This window comes from Brachyhypopomus gauderio, chromosome 1, assembly GCF_052324685.1.
Source record: "Brachyhypopomus gauderio isolate BG-103 chromosome 1, BGAUD_0.2, whole genome shotgun sequence".
Lineage (NCBI taxonomy): Eukaryota > Metazoa > Chordata > Actinopteri > Gymnotiformes > Hypopomidae > Brachyhypopomus > Brachyhypopomus gauderio.
Window position 1 is genome coordinate 31,946,937 of NC_135211.1, and position 21,373 is coordinate 31,968,309.

The 21,373-nt window shown below is 43.0% G+C and overlaps 1 protein-coding gene and 1 long non-coding RNA gene across 4 annotated transcripts in view; one reads left to right on the top strand and one right to left on the bottom strand.

Moving 5' to 3' along the window:
- Positions 1-21,373, bottom strand: part of slc6a1b (solute carrier family 6 member 1b) — a 103,365-nt gene that overhangs the window by 41,230 nt on the left and 40,762 nt on the right. For all 3 annotated transcript variants that reach the window (XM_077009878.1, XM_077009887.1, XM_077009896.1), the window contains exon 2: positions 12,288-12,419. The gene's annotated coding sequence lies outside the window, so the exon portion shown is untranslated. The remainder of the gene's footprint in view (positions 1-12,287; positions 12,420-21,373) is intronic.
- On the top strand, positions 15,578-16,685 carry LOC143527149 (uncharacterized). Its single transcript, XR_013134041.1, has 2 exons — positions 15,578-15,644; positions 16,080-16,685. It is a non-coding gene; the product is annotated as an uncharacterized LOC143527149 (long non-coding RNA).

Consider the following 21,373-nt stretch of genomic DNA (forward strand, 5'->3'; position numbering starts at 1 on the left):
GGGTGCAAACATACTTTCTGATTGGTAGTCGCCGCCGCGCGTCACTGCTCATTTGCATAAAGTTGAGCCGAGCTCAACTTGTTCGTGTCGCTCGATTCGCTCACTTCGCGTCGCGTCGCTCACGGTCGCGTCGCGTCGCTGTGTGTCGCTCACTCTCATTGAAAATGAATGACTTCCGGTCGCCGTGTCGCTTTCGGAAGCAGCAATATTAATCTTATTCAGGTACGAAAAAATATGTTTGTATGCATGATATAATGATGTGGATTCCATATTCTTCTCCCACTGCCACTGTATAAAATTGTGACAATGTTTAGATAATTGTTTTAATGTCACAATTAAGTATTTTAATGTGTCTGTTCCTTTACAGGGTAACCTCACTTTTAGCACGAACCAGTATAGTGGATGGTTTAGGTCTCGGGAAGAGGACAGGTTTCAACAATGATGTCATCAGGGAGACACATCAATGAGAATTCAGTCATACTTTTCTTTTTCAGTAGAGCAGATATTTGATGACTAATGCCAGTCATACCACTGTTAAATGTATCTCTCTCACACTCACCACCTAAAAAGCTATTCTACATTTTCAAATTATAGCTACAAGGTTAATTATGTATTATCGAATGCTCCTTTAAATGCTTGTTTACCAGGTGTTGGTTTTTTTTTTTTGTATATTTGTTTAATTGTATTGGATTTTAATTGTGTGTGTTTTTATTAAAGTATATTAAATGAGTTATTTGGTAACATTTATCAAAAGAAATGTGGTGCCATTTACAAGTAATTGAAAATGTCAAAACAGAAAAATATAATGTAATCTACTTATTTACCTTCTAACAAATTTACTTAATATTTTGATGGAAAAAAAGTTAATTCACTTAAATTAGGTTACATCAATATAACTTGTATCATTTGCATCATGTATAATGTATAAAATAACATTTACTTAAATTTTTTCAGACCTTATATATGTTTAGTGGTACGTAAATTTTACTTGATGTAAAATTGCAAGTGAGCTGTGCATGATATTACAGGAGTAAAATTTACTTTAAAAGTGCTGATGCAAATTGTTATGAGGATTTTATCAAGTAAAAATTTTCAAAGTTATTTTTTCAGTGTGGGGACCTTAGGATGTAGGATCTTCCCCTTTATTATTCAAACTTTATACATATTTCAGGTTTCAATGTTTTATTTGGCTAACTGGTTTATATATCCTGTGATCCTTATGTTTCTGTAGTAGGCCTAGTTGACAAGCAGACATGGAAGCAAAGGTAAGGACGAAAATGATGTGAAAATGCAGATGTGAAGCAGATATTAAACAATTCTCCAGTTCTGCAACTCCAGGAGCGTTGGCCAGGGATAATATATATGAAACTAGGTTTATTTATTGGGACATATACCTGGAACTTAAAGGACCTAAACCGTGTACTGAACCATGTATCTGTGTTGTAATCAGGATGTTTCCATGTGATATCCTGTGGTCTACTTCTCCCTAAGCGAGGCCTTGATGTTGTGTTAGTCTGGCGCTCTGGTTGGACAGTGTGGCGGTTTCTTGCCCTTTTGTTCCACTATAATTCAGGGGTGCATTTCTCAAAACGTTCATAACTCTAAGTACTTCGTAACCTCGTACTTAAGAATATTCTTAAATTTACGAGTGTTGTAAACATAATCTAGACATATATGAACTTGCAATCATTAGGGTGCAAGTTTTACATTCATTCAACACTTGAAACATATATAAGGGAGATACAATCACTGAAAAAATTCTGTCCTGCATCTTTTTTAAAAATCTCCTATATGTCAGGAATGTCACCTGATAGCCATTAAGGACTCAGCTGTTCCTCATCACCACGCCCACATTCCAGGCATTCATATACACCGTCATCACAACACCTCGTCGTGAAGTATTGCCAACCATGTTGCATACCGAGCGTTATCATACTCTGCTGTTTCTCCTGTGTACCGACCTCTGCCTGTTCCCTCGACCCAGTCTTCTGCCTAGCCCTCAGGTACCGTACGGACTCTGCCTTCCCGTTACGACCCCGGACCGGATAGACCACTCTCAACAAACGGCATTAGATCAACTCCGTTTATGCATTAACATCTCGCATTCTCTGGTTGTATCCATCTGCCAAATAAAGAGCACTGTGCTTTTGCATAAGGATCCCTCTCTGTCTCTTCCTAACGTTACAAAATACTTCGCCATTAACATGGATCCTGCAGAAGCTCAAGCCTATCCGGAGTGCATAGCAGCCAGCATCGCGGCGTTGAAGGAGGAAATCACACTACTTACCGAGACGACTCGTAACCAAGGGATTACCATCCTGGCTCTCTCGGAGACCCTCCATCAAGCCACCACCGCGCAGAACCTCGGTACTCCTAGTCCCGTAATAGCCTCCGTGTTACCCTCCGGTATTCCTGTCGCTGTTCCGGAGCGATACGACGGATCCCCTGAACGCTGTAGACACTTCCTGATGCAATGTGCGCTGTACTTCATGTACCATCCTACCCAGTTCCAGACCGAACGCCAAAAGGTTCATTTCATCGTCTCCTTCCTTACTGGAGAGGCAGGTGCCTGGGGAACAGCCCTGTGGAACTGTGGAGATCCTGTTCTGGAGTCAGAGGATCAGTTCACAGCCCTCATTCGGTTGGTCTTCGATCATCCCGCAGCGGGGTTGGACATCGGCACACAGCTGTGTGAAATACAACAAGGACAAGGAGGACGCAGCGCAGCCGATTTCGCCCGGGAGTTCCGCACGTTGGCTGCAGGGAGTGGCTGGGGGGACTCAGAACTGAAGACCGTGTTCCGACGCGGCCTTAGCATCGACCTCCAGGTGGAATTAGCCTGTCAGAGTGACGACCTGTCCCTTACAGAGTACATGCAAGCTGCTGTAAACGTGGATAAAATATTAGCCACTCACCGTCCCAACCGTGAGAGATCTCCTGTGTCAACTCCCCGTGTTCAGTCTCCCAAACCCCTCGGCGAGACACCCCATGCCTTCCCAGACCCCGTACGATTGAGCAGATCTCCCCTCACGCCGAAGGAACGGGCTCGTCGTGTCCGCGAGGGCCTGTGTGTTTACTGCGGTGAGGAAGGTCACTTCCGGGTTGGCGCCCCTCTCTGGAGTCGTACCTGAACAGTACCAGGAGTATAAGGACGTCTTTAACAAGACTCAGGCCAGTCTATTACCCCCTCACAGACCTAGCGACTGCGCCATTGACTTTCTCCCCGGGTCGTCTTTGCCCAAGAGATCTAAGCCATACCCTCTCTCCCGTCCCGAAGATGCCGCGATGGAATCTTACATCAGTGAAGCACTGCAGAAGGGGTACATCCGCCCATCGACGTCCCCAGTAGCAGCCGGGTTCTTCTTCATGGAGAAGAAGGGGGGTGGACTACGTCCCTGTATTGATTATCGTGCGCTTAATGCTGTCACCTCGAAGTTCGCTTACCCCCTTCCTTTTATCTCTGCTTCGCAAGAGCGATTGATGGGAGCGACTGTGTTCACTAAACTGGACCTGAGGAGCGCTTACAATCTGATACGCATACGGGAGGGGGATGAGTGGAAAACTGCCTTCGTTACTGCTCGAGGTCACTATGAATACCTGGTGATGCCCTATGGGCTGTCAAACAGTCCATCAGTATTCCAAGCCTTTATGGACGATATCTTCCGTGAGATGATAGATCGTTTTGTCTTCGTTTACATTGACGATCAGAATACATCCTGATTTATTCTCCCTCAATCACCGAACACGTCCAACACGTCTCCGCTGTCCTGCAACGTCTCCGGGAGAATAAACTGTATGTGAAAGCTGAGAAGTGCGAGTTCCACGTTTCTACCGTCTCGTTCCTAGGATGTACCCTCTCGCCGGGCCAAATGCACATGGATGCTGATAAGGTGGATGCAGTGACTAACTGGCCGGTACCTCGTTCGACGAAAGAACTGCAACGGTTCCTGGGGTTCGCGAACTTCTGCCGTCGTTTCATTAGGAGCTTCGGTTCGATAGCGGCCCCTCTCACCGACCTCCTGAAAGGGGGGAAGAAGACGCGCTTCGTGTGGTCCTCCAAAGAGCATCAAGCGTTCAACACGTTGAAAACTGCGTTCACCAGTGCACCCATATTGCACCTCCCGGATCCTAAACTCCAGTTTATCGTCGAGGTTGACGCATCGGAGGTGGGTGTGGGCGCTGTTCTATCCCAACGACAAGGAGACCCTCCTAAACTGTTTCCCTGCGCTTACTTCTCAAAGAAGTTGAAACCGGCCGAAGTAAACTACGACGTGGGAGATAGAGAACTCCTGGCTATGAAACTAGCGCTAGAACAGTGGCGTCATTGGCTGGAGGGCTCCGAACATCCGTTTATAGTATATACTGACCATAAGAACCTAGAGTATGTGAAGTCCGCCAGACGATTGAATCCGCGTCAGGCAAGGTGGGCTCTGTTTTTCTCCCGGTTTAAATTCTCAGTGTGTTACAGGCCCGGTTCCAAGAATACCAAGGCGGATGCTCTGTCTCGGATCCACGACAGATCACCGAGCGATGAGGCGCCGGTGCATATTCTCAAGGACTCCTGCTTCCTCGACCTCATAAGATGGGATGTGCAAGACGACTTGGATGCGGCTTTACTCACTGACCCCAGTCCCGAAGACTGTCCCGAGGGTAAGCAATATGTCCCGGTGTCGTTGCGAGGGCGAATCCTCCAGCTCGCCCATGACACGGCAGGGACTGGACACCCGGGCATCACTCGCACTCGCCACCTCATTGCTCGGAAGTATTGGTGGCCATCGTGGGAGGACGACATTCGCGACTACGTACTCGCCTGCGAAATATGCGCTCAGTCGCGTACTCCACGCACCGGTAAACTCCTCCCGTTACGTATCCCACGTCGGCCATGGTCACACATAGCGGTCGACTTTGTTACCGATCTGCCTGTCTCAGGAGGCAATACCGTAATCTTTGTTGTAGTGGACAGGTTTTCGAAAATGTGTCATCTGATTCCTCGCCCCAAGTTACCTACAGCCATGGAAACAGCATCGGACATCTTCCAGTACGTCTTCCGGATCTATGGGCTCCCAGAAGACATCCTGTCCGATCGAGGGGTTCAGTTCACCTCGCGCGTCTGGACCCAGTTCTGCAAACTGCTCGGAGTGACAGCCAGCCTGACGTCAGGATATCATCCCCAGTCCAATGGTGAGGTGGAGCGGTACAACCAAGAACTGGGTCGGTTTCTACGCCAGTACTGCGCATCTCAGAGAGACTGGCATAAATATCTCCCCTGGGCTGAGTACGCACGTAACTCTATAATACACTCCTCAACCAAACTCACTCCTTTCCAAATCGTCTACGGCTATCAACCCCCGTTTTTCCCATGGGATAAGACGCCCTCTGATATCCCTACACTAGACGAGTGGCTGACGCGCAGTGCTCGGACCTGGGAACAAGCTCACGTTCAGTTGAGACGTGCCCTCCATACCCGCCGCATGAATGCTGATCGCCGTCGTCTCCCGGCCCTGATCCATCACCCTGGTCAGCGAGTATGGCTCTCCACTAAGAATCTCAACCTTCGTCAGCCCCGCCGTAAACTCAGTCAACGTTACATCGGACCGTTTAAAGTGCTGAAGAGGGTTAACGCCGTAACCTACAAACTTCAACATGGAAAGAAGTGGAGGAGGTAGTAAAGAGGGAGAGAACAGCACCAGCCCCTGGACCAAGTGGATTACCCTACAAAGCCTACAAGAAGGGTCCACAGAAGAGAAAGACTCTTCTGCAATCAGCCAGTTCTGCACCATCTCCTTGCTGAGTGTAGAAGCCAAGATTTTTCTCTCAGTCTTGGCAGGGCGCATGACAACCTACATGACGCAGAATGGGTATGTTGACACCTCAATCCAGAAGGGAGGCATACCAGGGTTCTCCAGGTGTCTGGAACATACCGCGGTCCTCAGTCATCTGATCCAGGAAGCCAAGGGTGAAAAGGGCAACTTAACAGTCCAGACAAGATCAGGCAGAAGATTAACAACTACTTGGGTTCTGCAGCAGCAGAAGCCAAGTGACCAATTACTGCACCAGGAAGCAGAAAGCCCCCCTGAGAGGATTCATGGATGGCCTCACTATAACAACTTCAACACACATGCAGGCCAGGTGGATCCTGAAGACCCTTGGGGCTTTGGCTTCATTGGCAAGGATGATATTCAAACCCAAGAAGTCCCGAAGTATGGTAATAAGAAACTAACTGAAGCATTTGAACTACACATGCAAGGCGAACAGATCCCAACAATCAAGGATAACCCCATCAAATGCCTAGGGAAGTGGTATGATGACACCCTCAGTGACAGGAACAACATCACCAACACAGGAAAGCAGGCAGACGAGTGGCTAAGGAGAATTGAAAGATCGGGCCTACCTGGCAAGTTTAAAGCCTGGCTATACCAACACTGGCTTCTACCAAGGCTGATGTGGTTACTGACGGTCTATGAGATTCCATTGACTGTAGTGGAGGAGGTGGAAAGGAGAGTGAATAAACATCTCAGGTGGTGGCTGGGCATCCCTCCCAGCTTCACAGCAGTGGGACTTTACATTTGGTCAGGGCAGCTGCAACTTCCATTTTCCTCTGTGGTAGAGGAGTTCAAGGTGGCCAAGTGCAGGGTGACCATGATGCTCAGGGACTGTAACGACGAGCGTGTCAGCAAAGCTGGAGTTACCACAAGAACTGGCCGCAAGTGGGTAGCAGACACTGCGGTCAGGCAAGCTGAAAGCTCTTTGGAGTTGAGGGACATAGTTGGCAACGTCTGCACTGGGCACCAGGGACTGGGAACATCTCACTTCACTCAGTGGAAGAAGGCAAGTGTGCAGCAGAGGAGAGAAATGGCACAAGCTGAAGTGCATTAACAAGAGGAAAAAACACAGAAGGCAAAAGCTGTCGAACTAGTCTACCAGGGGACATGGACCAGATCGGACCTCCCAAACAGGAGGTTCACATGGTCTGAACTCTGGAATGGAATGCACTGAGGGAGGACCCACGCTGCAGGCTCTGTGGGAAGAAGGAGACCCTGTCACACATACTAGCTGGGTATCAAACAGCTCTGGCCCAGGGGAGATACAGGTGGAGCCATGACCAGGTGCTCTGAGTGATCGCAGACATCCTATAGCAGGCCAGGAGAAGACCGCAACCACCCAAGCCACAGGTACCAGCAGTACAGTTCATCAGGGCAGGAGAGCAGACGTCCTCTGTGAAGAGAGCGAGGACCAACATCCTCTAGGGGGCACAAGGATAGGAGCTGTCAGCTGACCTGTGTAGGAAGCTCACTTTCCCCCCTTGTTGTCCAGACCACCTTGAGGCCTGACATAGTTATTTGGTCTGAGCAGGCTAAAAAGATCATCCTGGTGGAATTAACAGTGCCATGAGAGGAAGGCTGTGATGAGGCCCAGGAGAGGAAGAGCCTGAAGTATCAAGACCTCATCATGGAGTGCAGGGAAAAAGGCTGGCAAGCATGGTTATTTCCAATGGAGGTGGGGTGTAGAGGGTTTCCGGCACAGTCTGTTTGGTTGGTGCTCACTACACTTGCAGGCAGAGATCGCAAGGCAGCTGTGCTGTCTTAAAGTTACATTATTCTTAAAGTTGTTTGTAAATTGCTAATATCGTTCGTTATTGGTAAACACACCCCAGATCACAAATGCCTTGTTTTGAATACTGTAAATCTGATTTCCCATTTTGATATTAAGAGATTGTGCTAATACGAAAAGACAAAGACCGAAGGCCATTTTTGCCTGTAAGTCACCTCAAATTTACCTGAACATTCGGTGTAATGCATGGGACATCAATTCAGAAAGTCAAATGCATGCATGCACTCATTCAATAGGATCAATAGGACAAATGAGATTTTTTATCTGTTTATTTTACAGATTAGTTTTGCTTTTTTTTAGATTTGGAAAATCTTCGTTCAAACACGTGTGTGTGTGTGTGTGTGTGTCTGTGTGTGGCCATTCATGCTTTAACCCTCAGGCTTGAAGAACTCATTTCCTGGTTTAGTAGTAGCGAATGATTATTATCGGTTTTCTCTTCAACTCAGTCTTGCATTTAATGACATTCTGAAGTAGTGTCGATAATAGGTTTTCGTGTGTTTCAATGCCAAAGCCAATTGCACTGAGACATATTTGTACATATAATGGACAGAATAAATAGATAAGATAATAAATAGAAGTTTGTGCATTTCAGTGTAGAATATGAAAATGGCTTATTGATCTTGCACAGAGATGTATATTTATTTTGTATATTTATATGTATATAATTTTTTTGCGTATTATAGATACGATTTTAAAACTAGCCACCTTATATATTCAGAAAATGTATGCAGTACATTCTTGTGTGCTAAATATGCATTAAAATATTACAATTAATACATGAAAAAGAGTTAAATGTCAACCACATGTCCATAGGATACACACATAGTAAATGTAAATGGATTTGGATCCAAAATGTATGTCTATATAGATTCACATGGGTAAATGTAATTTCCTGTGCGTTCACTTATCCCTCCTTTCTTGCATTCAAATCCTGTCCAAATTGCAAATGTCAAATGGCAAGGCAGGTCTACTAATGATTCATCATTGTCTGTTGAAGGTCACGACCCTCAAGTCCTTGGTTCGTTGGTGCCCATGTGTGAGCCTTTCAGGAACGCCTGTCAAATCTTATAACATGAACCTTTCAGCAGTGTGAACACACGATGGCAGAGCCACCAGCAGCGCGGTCATCTCTACCCTCCGTCCTGACATCTTGTAGTTTGCTTCTGCCTTTTGCCACTTAAGCAGTTCTTGGAATGCCTTCTGCAGCACCGCTGGATGATCCAAAGTTTTACGATTTGTGCCATTACACATTCTAACTGAAATCTTAATGATCTAACTAGGTTAATAGAGGTTGTAGTTCCAAGAACAGAAATATTACAAAACATGACAGACAAACTGATGGTTGCTTGATGTTAATTACTTTCATCAATCTTACACCTCAAGACTAGAAATGTCTTTGTTAAAGGGCAGAATGAACCCTACATTATCACAGGAAACACATTTCATTTAGTAGACTGTAATGTCCTTCAGTTGTTTATTTACATATTTATTACGGAGATGAGAAATGCATTCTGTTTTTCCTGATGTACAGTTCAGAGGAACCTTGATTTGAATATGCTTAGATATAGTGTATGCATCTATGAAATATGATTTTATGAGACTTTACATCTGGTACTGAAGTACACTGACCACAACATGTGGCGCTATGCCGTTTTATAAAAAGATTTTGCCTATTCCTCACAGTGTCTAGTCTAGACATACCAATGATGGCTGTCCAACAGTGACACTGATCACCATTCTGCATAAATTACAGTCTATGCTGACAGTCTGTCACTCGCGGTCCTCTAATTACTGATTAGGGCAGTGTCTAGAGTCTTTTGTGATCTAACTAGCAAATGCCATTAACATCAATCAGTAGCTACTTATTATTCCCACTTTTGCCATGAATACATTTTTTTTGTGCCATAGCTCTCGGAGGTGTTTATTTTAAGACACCAATGACCATAGTGTTCTAAATCTTTAGCTCTGAAGATTGTGGGTCAGTGTAAACTGCAGTATGTAATTTGACATCTGGGAGAAGACACATATCCTGTTGCAGATGCTATAAGCTGTTGCTGACAGTGTCATTACCATTTAATTAGCAGTGTTGGGGACGATGCCCTGCGTCTGTAGGTTGCTACACTGCTAACCACTTCCTTTGCCTAAAAAGCTTGGTAAGTAGATTGCCAAATATCAATTACCTTTGAAAGGATGATACCAGTACTACGGTAATTACATGAAGCATTTCACCCAGGTCAAAAATAGAGGGAATATTTACCATACTGTTGTGAACACACACCATATACTCATATACATTGGGGACTAGAAAGTGTCCTTCAGTGAGACAGTATCTGTACAGCAGTGCTGGAATATTCTAACATTTATTTCAGGTCATGATTTTGCATTTGTCTGCAGGTGACACTTTACATTACAGTGAGACCAGCAAGCTGAAAGCGATGTCGGTTTAAATTTCCTGAATATTCAAATTATCTTTACAGAGTGCCTCAAAATCTGTTCACCCACAGTCTGAAAGCAATGGAACATAAAATAAATGTCTGTCACTCTCTCTCTTTCCCTTTTATCTTGCTCTCTCTCTTTCCCTGTTTTCTCTTTCTCTGTCCCTGCTATCCTAGCACATCTACAACAAATTCATTTGAGTTTGTATTTTTGTCAAATGTATGTCACATTTACAAGGGTAAATTGTTAAGCTGTAAAAAATGCAGTGGAGTATTCTAAGCTAGATATTGCATAATGTTTTGTTGGACTTATCTACAAAAAGTAAGATTAGTACAGTTCCGATCTTTAAATCTAGACTTAAGACTCACCTATTTAATCCAGCCTTCAGTTAATATTCTACATGTGAAGTTGTGGAGCTCGTGGGCCCCCAGTCATTGAGTCTTCTGGTAATCTGAGATGTTGATTGTGTCATCCAGCCATGTCATGGAATCACTCTAGTTGTGACAATGACTTGGGTGGAAAATAATGGCTCAGTGAGCCCTCATGACTTTGGTCACCTCTGAACCCCTCCCTTTAGTTATGCTGCTATAGATTAGCCTGCCAGAGTCACATGCTAGTCATTGGCACGTGAGCTATATATGTTTAAATCAATGGTTATTTAAATTGATGTTCTCATACTCAACCTGTATTATATCTTTTTTGCATGCTTCTACCTAAGAAGATTCCATACAAGCACCTAGGAGATGGTCTGGCTTGCCAATGGATGTGCCGAAGCCGTGGTTGGATGTACCATTGCCGCAAGAGGACGCGCTGATACCAACTCCTACCTGAGGCTCACCATCTGCATTAAAGGGACTGTGACTACTTGGCCTGGATTTAGAACTATAAATATAGAACTATATTTGAACTATGAATATGGACTTCTGCTAGTGGGCTGCCCAATGGAGAATGGGTTCCCTTTTGAGTCTTGGTCCTCCTGAGGTTTCTTCCTAATCCCCACCATCATAGCGAGTTTTTCCTTGCCACTGTCACCTCTGGCTTGCTCATTAGGGATCAGGACCCATACAATTGTAAAGCTGATTTGTGACAACGTGTTGTAAAACGCTCTACATAAATAAATTTGACTTTGACTTTACTTGAGTTGGACATCAGTTCTCTAAATACACATATTGCACAATTAATGCATTCCATATGAATGCACTATTACTAAATGGTTATTAAAAGGCACTGGAAGTGTATGTTTTAAAGTTTTTTTTAATTAAGTGTTGTAAGGACTGTGCAGAAATTACAAGCACTGAATGTATTCTGTAATGCTGTGCATTTTAAAGTATGGATACTTCACTTTTTGTGTTCTGAATAGGTTATAGCTACATATTGTCTACAAACCAGTACTACAGGGTATTTCAATTACAGCTCAATCTTTTAATCAGTGCTAGCAATGAAATGCTACCATGGACAGAACTAAATTAAACAGATGTCAAGTACACCAGGTATGCACCAATAATTATGCTATAATTGCAGTAATTGTTAAATAATAAAGTTTAAGCATATACAAAGTTGTAGTGTTTTTGTGTGGATTCCACACAGTCTGACAGTCTTTTTACACAAGTGACCTTTAAGTTTGCTAGGTGAAGGCATATGCGTTTCATACATAAGAGGAAAGTAAAGTTATTTTGTAAAAGTTTTTTTTTGTAACCCATGTTTGCTGGCCACCTCATGTCGCTGCAGGCTACAGAAAGTCATTGTGTACAAAAGGTTGGTATAAAATAGTGGGTACAATACTCTCATCTCCATTTTCTCCTTATGCTAGCTTGCCATCACATTTATAAAAGCAAACACTGAAGTTATCAAATGTGTGTTGACTGAATTTGTTGTTTACAGCATGGTAAATATGTAAAAATGCTAATGGGCCATATTAGTTAATTTATCCCCTGCATTTAGCCATCTAGGGGGCTGTGGTGCACATGTGCCCAGAGCGGGGGGCAGCCCTAGCCCAGCACCTGGGGAGTAGTTGGGGTTAGGTGCCTTGCTCAAGGACACCTCAGTCACACCTGAGAATCGAACCCATGACCCTCCGGTCACAAGACCAGTTTCCTAACCACCAGACCATAACTGAGATTATTTAATGACAGTAAGAGCTTGGGTTATGGAGTCACAAAGGTCAGGTTGCAGGAAGTGATAAAAGGTGTGGCAAGTTGCCCAATGCATGAAACTTTAAGGATGTGTGAAAGGCCTCTGACCTCAATGTCCCCATGTGCTCCAAGCTAGAGAGAGAAGCTGATGGTGCAGGTCTGCCTCCAACGCCAGCTGTCCATGCTCAGCCAGCGGTCTGACGCTTTGTTATCCATGGCTGTTCTCTCTCAGAGGTCTTACTGGAAGGGAGGAAGGCAGAAGAGGTTTTCGGTTATATCAACATTCAAGATGCAGTTATTCAAAATTCATAGCAGTTTTGCTTTTAGAACATTTTAAATAGTGTTTCTGTTTTAAGTACTGGCAATGGCTTCAGTCATAACATTGTAATTCTGATCCAGTTGTTCTTCGTCTTATATCATATGCCTAACTACATTTAAAGGTTAACCTGAAAACGGTTACAACATGTTATATCTACCTCACAAGAGCTCACATCTTGTGCTTCCTTAAATAACACAAAGTTAATCAAGCCACTCTTTCCCCAAACTTATTGGCCCCGTAGTTTTTCAGAGAAGCTTTCAGAAGTGCCTTAATTGCATTGGGAGTGCTTGTGTTACATAATCCTGTAATTCTTCTGGTGTGGAATGTGCTGCAGATTAATGACATTTCACACCTGAGCAAGAGAGAGAGAGCATCAGTGGAGAAGTGGAGAAGTGAAGCACTTCAAGATCAGACCGTATCCACCAGCGATAATATAGGCTGTTTTACCACAGAATCTTTAGGGTAACCTTACATGGTTAACAAAAAAGAAACGATACCTACAGCATATGTGTATTTTGATATTCTTATGGCAATTCACACTCCGTGCTGAAACTATATTAATACCATTTCAGAGTATGATGTATTTATAATAAACCTGAGGTATCCTTTATACTAAATATAATTTATAACCAAAATCAATTTTTGCTCTGTGTGGAATAGAACATACCAGATTGTGCTGATTTAAAATGTTCCAGTTGAATGAGGTGACCTTGACACTTGCCCTGATCCTGCACTATTCTTTGTTATCATTAACACAAGCACATATTGCCTTTCCATTGATTTTTGCAGAGAATCATTATGAGATAAGGGGTATGGATGATCTCATTCCACAAAAGTAGCCATTATAGTTTGCATACGCAAAATATTTGGTGTGCATATACACAAACACAAATATCCATGGTACATATATACATATAGAAATATCTGGTGTGCATACTTTAGAAAGTATTCAACACATCTATCACATTCTATCTACAAATTACTAAAAATAAATTCATTAAAAATACAGTTTGAGACAATAAACATCAAGGATGGGTGAAGGTAGGAAGTATGCTTTATAGATACTATTATTACTATAATGTACTGCACCACACTGGAGACAGAAGAAGCAACACATTTTTTACTAGCCATAAACATTTTGCAGTCTGGTGATTTGGTGACATCTCTGTCATAGACTCTCATTAGAACTCCATCAGGCCGTCTGTATGAACTATTGACCCCAAACAATATTGACAAACATATTTTGTAAACACAGTCCTGGATTAGCTGACTATATCACATTTGAGAGCCTCAGGAAAGATTTCATCAGTTTAATTAAATTATTTGTATTTGTAGTCCTGTGTGAGTAAGGTACGACAAACAACTTTAATACTGTATTAGCCTAATTACGGTATGCATTATATTGTAAATGTATTTGGATTTTCTTTGACTGCATTACTTTTCACAAAATGCGTTCCAGATTAGATCCTATCTCACCAGCAGATCAAGCCAGACATAATATTTACATTTGGGGCATTTAGCAGACGCTCTTATCCAGAGCAACTTACAAAGTGCTTTGCCTGTTCACAGAATGCATCCTAGATAATTCCGTAGATCATTCAGAATCATATGGGTGATTACTAAACTACAGGTATCTGAACATATGAAATGAACATAGTCTCAAAACTTAACAGGAATTAAAATCAAGGAAAAGTGCAAATAAACACAGGTACTGTACCACATAATGTGAAGAATGAGCGGTTAGCAGTGTTAGTGGTCATTTAACTCAAAAACAGGTGAGTCAACTGACGCATTTGTTAATAGTAAAATTTTTTTTTTTTTTACAAAAAGATAGTCAATCCAAATAATTTTTTAATTACTGCTAAACGGTAATAAAAGGCCTTATTTTTAGCTATGTGAAGTTAGCAAGTTAGTTGGCTGGCTAGTTGTGACGAGCGAGAGAGTGCAAACAAAGAGGATGCGATCACGCCAGTCTCAAGGGAAAAGGAGGATTTAATGAATAATGTGCACCAACTGAAAGCCTGTGACCTAATCCAAATACAGTATACAATAACCAGCAGTCAACTGGTACAAAGACACAACATATATAGACAGACAAACAAACCCTCAAGTGTCGGGTTGCATAATGAGCCACGCCCACCTAAGGGACAAACACAATGCAACAACAGGACAACATAAAATACTGCCGCTGCTGACAGAGGCGGCCAGCAGGAGGCCACCACACCATAACAGACCCCCCACATCCCCCCGACCAAGCCGCACGTCCACACAGCTGACAACATGACGACAATCACGTCCCAGTAAACTTGACAACAACCGCGCCCCAGGCAACATGACGACAACCGCGCCCCAGTCAACATGACGACAACCGCGCCCCAGTCAACATGACGACAACCGCGCCCCAGTCAACATGACGACAACCAGAGCCCCAGTAAACTTGACGACAACCAGAGCCCCAGTAAACTTGACGACAACCAGAGCCCCAGTAAACTTGATGACAACCAGAGCCCCAGTAAACTTGATGACAACCACGCCCTAGTTAACATGACGACAACCACGCCCCAGTCAACTTATTGTATGTATTTATACACTGAAGGTTATAGGGTTGGTATACACAAGAAAAATTAAATAAATTAATATATAAATACGTACATTAGATACATTAAATCATATGATAAAATTAGGAAATCTAGAGATCTTTTCCATTTTTTGTGCTCTGTTTGGCATCTGTGTAAAACATTGAAGATGTGTTAGCGTTGCCTCTCTCATCTGTCTGCTCTTTTTTCATTTTGTTTGACGTTTTGCATTATGTGTTGGATCCTCTAATTGTGGTGCATAATTTTCCCATTTTTGTCTGTAGCCAGAATGTATGCTGCTCTGGTTGGGCCCTTATCACACATGACAGCATGCCCCCAGAGAGAGGCGGCATTATCCTACAGGCCAGACTCTGATGTGGCTATCAGCCAGCTAAACTGACACCTCAGACACAGGTCTCAGTTCAGTTTTTGGAGATTGGATACATGGGTGGTTGGCTTGAGCTAACGGGGGGGATGGGACAGGCACATAGTGAAAGAGTCATTATAGGTCAAGAGCAAATCATAAGAAATTACACAGCTGCCAAAGCCTGTTACTTCAACAACACCAAGGTAAATATGTTAAACACCCCCACCCACTCGCACACACACACACACACACACAAATGAGAATTTACATTTTGTTTTCCAGAAACACATTCAGCACAAAGACAGTAGAGGAACCTGCAATGGTTAGATCATGTAGTGTGAAATTGTCTTTCCCTTGTATTTGTCCACCAATAAAACACTTAGAACATATTTAATGTCTTATTACATTTGAATCAGAGCGGTACAAAAAAGGCTCATGTTAGAAAAGCTACATGCTAACAATGTGTGTGTTACATAATGTGTGTGTTACATAAACATGACGAGCATCTGAGGCAGTGAGGTGGTGTAGCAAGCAATTCTTTCATCCACACAGTGCATGAGTGCATGAGTCCTTTGTTCTCTGGTTTGCCATGTAACCTCCATCATTCATCATCGATCATCTGACCATTACCTCCATAGATCATCTGACCATTACCTCCAGAAGAATCCATTCTGAATAGAACAAAATCGATGGAAGCCTTCAACCATCACTGAAAAAGCTGCTTTCAAAACTATCATTGATAGATGGATTCATAATAAACCAGATCATTTCTCAGCCTTTCTAAGAGTAAAGGGATCATAACATAAGCGATAAGGGAAAATATTTTATGGTTATCATAAACATATCATTATAAGGAATATTTTATCACATATATCACAGACAATACATAGTAAAAAAGTATTATTAATAATATTACTGATGTGTCCACTACATAATGATTCAATTGGATACAATGGTGCAAGTAAACTTTGACAGTTCATGCCCAGGATTAATACATAGTTGATTTTTAGAATGATATCCATCCTGGTCTTTATCCCAAAGATTATAATCCTCTATTGTATGTTAATGTTGGTCTAGTGTTGTTATATATAATCCTCTATTGTAGGCTAATGTTGGTCTAGTATTGTTATATTATAACCTTCTATTATAGGCTAATGTTGGTCTAGTCTATTAGTAGGCAAACAAACTAGCTATTCCACCAAGCTTCCCTCATTCATTAAAATCTCATTCAATCCATTCCTCTACCCGGTGTTGTTGTGATTTATGAATGACCATCTTTCTCTTAATAACATGGTTTTGCAATGATAGTCATTGTGGAACTGCAATGTCTTGAGACGCTACACTGCCTGGAGAGCCTGTGGTTCTCTCCCTCCTCCTCAGTATCCAGTATCTCCATCGTAGTGTATCACCCTCCCACCCCTTTCACACATTTGTAGTCTGCCACCCATCTGGCACAGGATGCCATCACATACTGACCAGTTTTGCCAGACTTTGCAACAGCTTCTTCCCATAAGCTGTCGGGATCCTGAACACATGCCCGCTCCCCCTGCCCTCTCCACCTGCCTCCCAACATAACAAACCCCACTTGAACGCACCTTCATCGCACTGGTCAATTCATCACACAATAACGTCTTTGTTTGGACTGTCCACATTCACCATTCAAGGAAGGCAGTTGCTATTACACAGTCAGTTATCATCTTACTGCTTGTGATGGCTCACCTGGTACCTGTGACCTTTCCTTATTGTATTTAATTAATATAGTATGTATTCTACTTTTGCCTTGTGTTTAATAAACAAACAAAACAAGCAAATACAGACTTTTCCTTATGCGCAACCCCAACCTTTTCCTCCTAGACCACCTATGGGGATCAGCAGGTGCATTTTGTTTTTAAACGTAGCAGAATGCAACCTCAATACCAGATAAACGTGTACAGCCAAATATAAGAACCTTGAGATGGGTTGACAAAGACAATGCTAAATAAAAATTGGATTAAAAGAACTTGTTTATTCTTAACACACCAACTGCAAAAGATGAGCAGAAGAGGTTAAGTTCAGGCCAACAGTGTTTCAATATTACATAGATGTTTTTTCTGAGTGTGAATGGGTGATCATATAAATAGTTCAGGAGACTAAATTAAGGTTGATTGGTGGTGGGGGGGGTTGTTGTTTTGTTTTGTACCCGTCTCCATCCCCTGAACTTTCTATAGCAGCATTCCCTAGAATCCAGATAGAAGTCTATGATATCATGGTTTTGAAATGTGTTTATAATTCTAGAGGTTCAGGTCTTTCAAATTCTGTTAATGTAAAATTTAATAATCAAGATGAAATTTTTTTATCGCGTTCATGCCAGTGATGATGCCACTCCAGGCATAAGAACCTGCTAATGAATAAGATTCCTGACGTTAAATAAATTTTTTGTCTTTGCTGACCCCTGCTGGCAATGAATATACCAACAAAGACGAAAAGTCAAAACATCAAATATTTTTACAGTTTGGTTACTTACAAATCCTGTTCTGTTCTTTCAGGTCTTTTAGAAGTTCAGCGTTATCACTTCCGTTTTTACCCACACCCCCTACCCACATTTTATTTCTCCATTCGGATTAGCTAACCACATTTTCAAAGGCCTAACTGTATCAGGATATACAGTCTTAGGCTAGTACACTCAACCATATGACTGAAAGGAAGTTGTGTATCAGTTCACTTACTACATTTCAAAAAATCAATGCAGCATGTATTCTTACTGTCTGCATTCCCTTCAGGGCCAAAAAAATGGCCAAAAATGTGAAATAACTTTGAAACAATACTTCTGAAATGTCAATAAGCAAAACAAAAGGATGGGGAGATCATGGTGGTATCGACAGCCTCAAAATTACATGAAGTATTTGAGACTGAGAGATGTGTATGCTAGATCATTTTCTCACTTGCTAACTTATAAAAATCATAATTAGCATAATTAGCATGATTGACACCTTAAAATATATATTTTTTTCTAATGCACAGATTGGAGCAACATGATTTTTGTTATTCTAGTTTACTGAGGGCTTTTAGGCTAAACAAAGGCAAATGTCCATAGACTGCATATGTGTCAGCTTTTAATGATACCAATCACTTCCAATAACTACAGTAAAACCCTTTTCCACAAATAGCACCTTTCACACACCTCCACCCTTACACATCTCTACACCTACACCCCTACACACTTCCACCCCTCCACCACTACACATCTCTACACCTACACCCTTTCACACCTCCACCCCTCTACACCTCCACACCTTCACCCCTCTTCCCTTGGCCTCCCTTGGTTAGCTAGTCCATTATGTTCCTTTAGAGTTCGCCCACTTTGCCTCCACTGCCAGAGCCTCATCACTGCCATTATACAGCAGAATGTTCTGACGCTCCCGCACATGCAGCTATTCCGGATATCCAGCACTTCCAAACCATTCCAGAGGAAAGGGGGGTGTTCTCTGATTAGCCATTTTCTGTGGCTACAGCAGGATGTGTTATTTTTGGATGCCTTCCAAAATGACATATAAAAAAATGTCCTCGATTTGCTGCACAATATTGTTGTGTCCCTAATCTAGATTGAGAACAAGACTGGGAAGAACTTTCCTTAATGTAAATAATTTCCATTACTTGTCCAAATGGAAATAAATTAACTGAATCTAGTTGTTGTCTTCAGGCACCAGCACCAGGCCATGTTTTTTGATTGCACTCTTTTCTGCATGACACATGGTACCAGTATCATATCTCTCCTGAAGCTCAGCCTGAACACATATGAATTTGTGGAAGGTGATAAGCCATGAATGGCGAGGTGAGGCATCACCCACTGGACCAGATCAAATGCCTGAAGGGCTTATAAAACTGATCAGGATAAAAGGAAAGCTTGACATTACACATACATCTTAGTCCTTAGTCCTTTTTTGGTTTTCTGTATCATTTTATCGGTCTTATATCATTTTGGAAAGGTAGTGCTTTTCCAGTCTTTGAAAAAGAAAATATTTTCAGCACATATTCTAACATATAGTTTTGAAGTGCATCCATCCGGGTTCAGGTCGAAGGGGTTGTATCCTAAGCAAAGGATCTGATGGATAGAAGTTTAATTACATTATTAAATAATTATTACACTTTTTGGGGATATGGAGGTATTCTTTATAACTTTGGTCTACTAGGACACAGTATGAAGTTATATCCTCCTGGGAGATTTTCATCTAACAAATATTTGATGTAGCCCATTATTCCCCTGGCCTTCGGACGGTAAAAAGCTCCTTAGCCTTACTGATCCGCCATGAAGAATCACAATTACAGATCCTCCACAAAAAGATCCACCATTACACAGCCACCAAGAAGGGATCCACCATGAATAGATCCACCATTACACAGCCACCAAGAAGGGATCCACCATGAATAGATCCACCATTACACAGCCACCAAGAAGGGATCCACGATGAATAGATCCACCATTACACAGCCACCATTGTGACGGGCACGGAATACGAAATAAAATCTCAGGGGAAAAAGGAAGTTTTAATGAATAAAGTGAGCAAACCAAAAACCCGTGACAAGATCCAAATTAAGGACACAATGACCAGCAGTCAACTGGTACAAAGACAAGACATATATAGACAAACAAACGATCATAGGCCCCGCCCACCTGAGGACACAACGCAGCAACAACAAGACAACTGCCGCTGTGGAAGGGGGCGACCAGTAGGGGGCTCGCCGTACCGTGACAGTCCCCCCCCACCAAGCCGCACTCCCCTCCAACGGCTAGCCACCCCGAGCCCGAAGGGGAGGGTCTCCGTCAGGAACTTGCCAGGAACTCCGTCGGGAATCACCAGGAACTTGCACACAACAGCACTTAACACACCAACACAAAACACAAATGCCCACTTACCCTGATCCCCCTATCATGGGGGAGGGGTCTCTGTCTCAGCACACCCCAGGCCTCCTCTCTATTTAGCCTGGGGGCTCCAAGGCAGGCCCCTCATGCAGTGAGAAGAAGGGGCACCCACCGGCTCAAGAGAATCCCCCACGTTCCTGGTCAGGGCCTCCCGCAGGAGCTGCGCCACACTCCGTGGCATGGGACAACTACTGGTCCCCCCCCCCCCCCCCCCCAACACACATTTAAGGGGGAGGAGCATATGGGGAATTACATAAAACAAATCACGCACACGGTAGAACAAATGAACACAAAAAGACAAACGATGAACGGACGGGACCCACACATGCGCACTCTCAACACATACCAGTGACACACCCCTCCATTTTTGCAGTCGCTCCCTACACATAACAAGACAAACGGAGAACGAGGTGACAGTGACGAGCAGCACTCGCTTCACGCACATATAACATAAAACATCAGACACAAATGAGCAGGGCCCACTGGTCCACACGCCCATTCAAACACATACACAATTTTAACAATACAGCCACTTAGTGAGAAGAGTCCAGGGTCTACTGCCCTAGTCTACTACGTCTACATCTACTGTGGGACGAACAAAAATGACCCAGCTCTTCTATACACAAACAACAAACAAACATCACATAGACAAACACTTACCACGAGACATGACCACGAACGAAGGAGAAAGTAAAGGAGACTGGCGGCTCTTGAAGGGTGGCTGATCATTCTGTGATGGGCAGGGAGTGCGAAATAAAATGGAAGCGATCACACCAAGTCTCAGGAAAAAGGGAGGTTTTAATGAATAAAATGAGCAAACCAAAAACCTGTGACAAGATCCAAATTAAGGATACAATGACCAGCAGTCAACTGATACAAAGACAAGACATATATAGTCAAACAAACGACTGTCAGGTGAGGCAGATCATAGGTCCCGCCCACTTGAGGGATGAACACAACGCAACAACAACAAGACAACTGCTGCTGTGGAAGGGGGCAACCAGTAGGGGGCCCGCCGTACAGTGACAACCA